We start from the raw sequence: 6319 nt of genomic DNA on the forward strand, positions 1-6319 counted from the left end.
TAAACCAAAATGCCACCCTGTTGTTCACAATAATCTTTCCCTGAATAAGGTCTGGATGGACCCATATTTATAAGAAATCTAAGAATCAATAAAAACCCAGAGAGTGAATCAAATTTGTTACATTTTAGACACAGGAATACTTAAATTAAATAAAGCATAAAGCAAAAACAAAGTACACTTTAACCAAATCACATTTTCTAACCTTGTTAACATGTCCATATGATGTTTTTATATAATAAAAGACGTACCCTATCATGAGCGAAATAATCAGTCAACACCATGACTGTGTATTTCCACCTTGGAACTGCAGTGAACCAATGACAGTCTCATAAAAACAAATTCAGACAGCCAGGGTTTCATACGTCACAAACCTAAGGAACCAATCCTGTCAACTTCTGTTGAAAAGGGGGGCAGGCAAAAATAAACCAGAGACCTTGTCATTACAGAGAGTGAGAGTTTGCATTAGCACAACCACTAACACTGTGACAGCCACTGCCAGTTACAAGCTAACAAACAACATAAACAAATAAAAGATGCTAACAACACTAACCGCTCTGATATGTATGCTAGTCACCGATTTTGGTGCACAACAGACTCCTCATCCGATGTTTCCTCTAGCGCTAACTATCTTCATATGCTCTGCTCCACAACTCACAGAGACCTTGTCAATACAGAGAGCAAGAGTTTGCATTAGCACAGCTGCTAACACTGTGTTAGCCACTGCCACACTGCCACAAGCTAACAAACAATAAATAACTATACTTACCGTTCTGATAGGTCTTCTAGTTGGCAATTTTGATGCACAATAAACTCCTCAAAAACTCCTGAGTCTGGGTCTGTCCGAGGCTCAAACATGTGGCTGAGTCTCTCCCATGATTCCTCTGCTAATCATATTGATTGATACTCTTAAGTTTCTCCTGTCAACCTAGCAAAAGCGGCGGTGGTGGGCGGGGCTTAATGCTTTATCCAGATTTTTCAATGAGGAAGTAGGTGTAGATATGCTTCAAGATCCCGTTTTTTTTTGTTTTTTTTTTCACTTTTATGTGGGAAAACCATTTTATACTAAATATTAGTTAGTTAATGCAATAAGTTTTTATTACATTTGTAAGGAGCAATACTTTTAAGCAGGTTTTCAAGTTCAGTTAGAACATGTGGCTCAGATAAAGCTAAGATGTCCTGTGACTTGACATTAGAAGTAATGCAGATTTAGTAGCACTGATACAGATTGTACTGCTTTTGATATAAAATAAACGTCTTTAAAGTTATTGATTGGATTAAAACGTAATTTGATTGATATTGTAACCACCCCACAATTCCGACCCTGAAAACAAATTCTTGCAATTTAGTTTGAATTGGTAACAAGGAAATACATCTACAACAGCGCCGCGTTGGCTCCCTCACAGCTGTGATTGGGTTTATTGCACCTTGGAGCTCCATCGGCACTATTCCTATTCAATAATTTCTCTGCCACTTAACATGATTAAAAAAGATGCTACTCAAACCGGTGGCCTCCTTGGATTTGTCACCGAATAGCTCACACAAACTCATATCTGTAGCGTAGATGAAGACACCTTGTAATGAATCCATGCAAAAAGCCAGTGCACTTTCACATTTATTTCTGAATATTTTTGCATAACCAAAATGAAAGAAATCCTGCGTCAAGTCTGAATACAGTATGGAGATCAGTCTGTTAGTGTTGACTGCACATGGTAATTATTATGAAAATCAACAAGATGTCTCAAAATGATGATTTCATTCATACTCACAGGAGACTGTCTACCGCTTGGTGAGAGTTTGTGTAGGAAGCTTCATAAATAACTCTAAAGTCCTACTCTGAGGTGGGAATATTTTTAGTCCCATCAAACTATGAGCTCAGTTCTTAGGAGTGATTCAGATATGTTTTCTTAAATACACTTCCTGAGCTCTATACATGCCAATTCCATGAGTAACAGAGATGGAAAAGCTTCCCTGGCAGATACACAGCCCAGCACCTCACCTACACCATTTCACTTGGTATGAACTTAAGTAGGGTGACATTTATGCTTCATTCAAGCTGAAGACCTGGACCAGTTACAAAATAAATAAGAAATACTCCCTCTGAATAATTAAAAATTTTGTCTTACAAATCAAGAAATTCTTCTGTATATAATTTGTGTGCTAAAATAAAGGTACAGGTGAATCTAAATCTGTGCCTCAAGTACTGATGGCAATCACTCCTGAATGTTGTAAAATAAGAATTAAAGTGATGTCTACTTGAAAAGCTCTCCCTTGAACACTGATTCAGTCAATCATGGGTCAGGGCTGCACACTATTTATCATGGTGTAGTACATATTTCTGAAAGACCAATTATCATGTTACATACACTATTCAGTGTATTGAAGTATCAGAACATTTGTATTATACAATGAGATGAGAATAATTATGCTGACAACATTAATATTTGGAATAATATTCATATAGATTAAATTAGTTAAAGAAATACATGTTTTCAAATGTAAATGTTATTGTTGCTCATTTTAAATCATTTAAAGTCTTGTTTTTCATAGTTATAAACATGAAGTGTCTACGTAAGGTGTTGTTGCCGCCACATGACGCAGGAGCAGCTTCAGTGCTCCTTGACATTAATTTTACAAGTCTCATGGAGTCTACTGGAGGGACGAACACCATTCTTCCAAAAGAAATTCCCTCATTTGGTGTTTTGATGATGGAGGTGGTGAGTGCTGTGTAACACGTTGCTCCAAAATCTCCCATAGGTGTTCAGTTGGGTTGAGCTCCGTTGACTGCAAAGGCCGCAGCATATGATTCACAGCATTTTCATACTCATCAAACCATTTACTGAGCCTTTGTGACCTATGGATGGGGGCGTTGTCATCCTGGAAGAGATCACTTCCATCAGGATAGAAATGTTTCATCATAGGATAAAGGTGATCAGTCAGAACAACTTTGTATTGATTTGCAGCGACCTGTCTCTCTAATGGGACAAGTGGATCCAAACAATGCCGACAAAATTTTCCCACAGTATAAAAGCAATTGGACCTCCTCACTGTAGGGGTCAAGCATTCAGACCTGTGCTGTCCTCACCACAAATGCACTTGCCCTCTTGTCAAAACATGGAGAAAGATAATTCATATCACTTTTTACCACATCTCTACCTGTGGTTTTTGCACCAATGAAGTTTGCATTCATCTTTGTAATGAGGGTTAGGGTTCATGCCCTGCAACCCTACTGTAGCTGTCCATAGACTTTTCTTGCTGACACAGTCTGATCACGTCCTGCATTGACTTTTTCAGTCACCAGTGGAAGAGTTGCTCTTCTGTTTTTCCTTACATATCGCACTAATGCACGGGAGGATCATGGTCATCAAATGTACGCTGTCGACCACGATTTCCAACCCTATTTACTGACGCTCCCCCATTGATCTAAATGCAGGTGTCACTATAGTCACTGTTCCTGTTGGTATGCTATACCCAGTTGATTATTTTCTTCTTCACCTTTAATATTACTGCAAATCAGCTTGTAGCCACACAATAAATCATGATGAATTGTGGGATATATGTAGCTACAGCTTTGAAGATATATTATTATAAGGGTCCTTTCTGTAAAAAAACTCACTTGGTTGCACAAAAAGACCACAAGTGAGGGTATTAGGTCATATCCTCTATCTTTTATCAACTTCAAAACATCATACATTTCCAAAACATATTTTTTACACTGGAGTCAGTGGATGCCTCCTAACTGCATTAAGATACATTCTGTTCTCTCTGAAAGAATTTAGAGGTTGATATGTTGACTTAACATTTAGAAATATTTATATGTGGCATGTGTTCTTAATTTGAATAAGACTAAAACTATGTAATTTTAATTCACTTAAGACTATAATTTACTTGTATACATAATGACCCACTATCATAATAAAACTCACAATGACATGAGGCTGCCAGGCTGACAACAGCACTGGTGGTGTGACTCAGATTATAAGAAACTCTGCAGCTTTGGTTACGGTTGCTACACTTCAGGACAGTGGATAATGCAGAACTGGAGAATTCCTCTAAATTCCACTTAATATGTTGTCTTGAATTTCCCTGTGGCTGTAACACACCTGACTATAGGAGAAGAGTTTTCAGCTACCCAGACGCATTCAAATTCTCCATTGAGATATTTCATATTTAGTCAGTTACCTTGCCGGTCACCCAATTTGTTGTCATGGGCTGTATTTGCCAGTTATTATGTTAATACCTGCACACCTGCTGTATATTTTGCTCTATAATATTTAGATATTTAAAGCTGCACTTATCTTTTTGGCCACTTGGGGCAGTGGAACAAGCAGAAAACACTTAACAGTCACATATTTGATCTTATAAAGATGTTAAGGTAAATTTGTTAGCAAACATTTACACAGCTGGCAGACACAGAACAGCATTAGCATTCATTTGGTTTGGTCTGCTAAACTGCTAAATGATCTTCTGTGTTGACTAGCTAGTTGCTAACTTTGACAGCCGTTTGGGTCAGTTGGGACACAAGTGGTTTAACAAAGCTTTCTCACTGAAAATAGCTGCCTGCTGTGCCTGGAAATAAAGTTGATGAGCTCAGAGTTTGTGAGACAGAAAACCGGAACAGTGAGTTGAAAGAGGCTAAAAACGCTCCAGAGACCTGAGAGGAACTTCAAAAGCCAGGTGATAATTCTCTGTGGGTTCATCCCTATGAACAACACAGTCACGTTAGATGTAGTCGATCCAATCCATTGTTTATATAAAAATATTGATTGGTGCAGCTTTAAAGACTAGACACACTCCAGACTCACCCGATGAGGAAGCTATGGTCCTCCCTACCCTGAGTGACAACTATGACACCGCGATAAAAAAGACCCATCGATCTACAGGTTTTGAGCCCGCTGATGTTAAAGTTGATCCAGCTGTAGCATTGGTTCGCCTAATCACTCAAAACAGACAACTCTGTCTGATGTTAAGGTTACAGTTGCATCCGGCTTATATTCAGATGAGAACTGAAGCTTTTAAAGCTGCTGTTCTGTGCGGGGAGTGTTTTTCATTTACCACAATCTGACACACAAGGGATAGTTACATCAGACGCTGTGTACTGGTAAATGAAAGAGGAGACTGCCTACTCCAAGCATTTATCATGTTTACTTTGTGGTGTTGACTAACTGATTGAGCTTTAGGCTCCTAAAAGCTTCACATGGCATAAATGACTATTAGCCAGCATGAAGTTTCTGTCTAGAGCCAAGTTGTAAGAGGTTTGAAGTTACTGCATAATAAAAGGTGTGCATTTACGAACTCTGTGTTTCTTATTTTACGTTTAAAGGTAGACCATGGCTTACTCAGCCCCCTGCTAATTGCAAACCAAGGCTAAGAAAGCTTTGGGGCTTAAGATATTACTAAATACTAAAGAAAGAGAATACACTCAACACTTTAACACACTGACTCTCTCATGAAAGCTATTTATAGTCAAAGTCGTTTTTGTATTTCTGTCTCAGTTTCAGTGCAACAAACCCCTGAAGTGAATCAGATTGTAGACCTGACACAGACAGTAGCTATTGCTTTCTGACAAATTGATAGCTGGTTAGATGTTGAATGAAAGGCAACGTAACATAATTGGGGGAGGAAAACAAGAAAATTGCTAGATGCAAATTTTGACACCAGACTAAAGTTTTGCATATATCAAGCCTTGGATTGGGAAGTGAATTATGTACGGTGGTGGCTGCTGAAACACAGAAAAAGAAGTTATCATTTTGTGCACCACAGTGTGGTTTTCATCTTCAGGAATGCCTTGACTGACACGCAGACTAAACATAATATGCAAAGCCCAAAACAACAACCCGAAAGGAGCCACAGGGAGATGTTTCTCTGGGATGCGAGCCGCTGACCCTGTGGTTGTTAAATCGACAAGACAATTAGACATTCCTGCCATTTTCAGAATTGCATGTAGGCTTTTTACAATAGCTGCTCATATTCAGCCTAACTGTTTGTTATCCCTGTGCACTTCTGCGGTAGCGCACAGCTGGAACAAGAAGCAATTTAACATGTCTGTCCAAACTTTAGCAAAATGAGGAGAAACAGTTTGTACATGACACCTATTTTGCAGGGCATCATCCAGCTAGGTGGGCAGGAGTATAATGCTGTTGGATTGCCGCACTTGTGACAAAGAAGAGTCACTCAAGTATTCTGTCGTTCACGATTAAGTGTTTAATCTGTATTCTCACCATACAGCTTTCTCAATTTTAGCATTTGAATTGCAGCACAAATTATTAACTTGGCGGTATTTCTGCAGGCAAACTGAGCCAATGCCACAGAGATAAGGCTG

This window comes from Seriola dumerili, unplaced genomic scaffold (assembly GCF_002260705.1).
Source record: "Seriola dumerili isolate Sdu_G_001 unplaced genomic scaffold, Sdu_1.0 BDQW01000230.1, whole genome shotgun sequence".
NCBI lineage: Eukaryota > Metazoa > Chordata > Actinopteri > Carangiformes > Carangidae > Seriola > Seriola dumerili.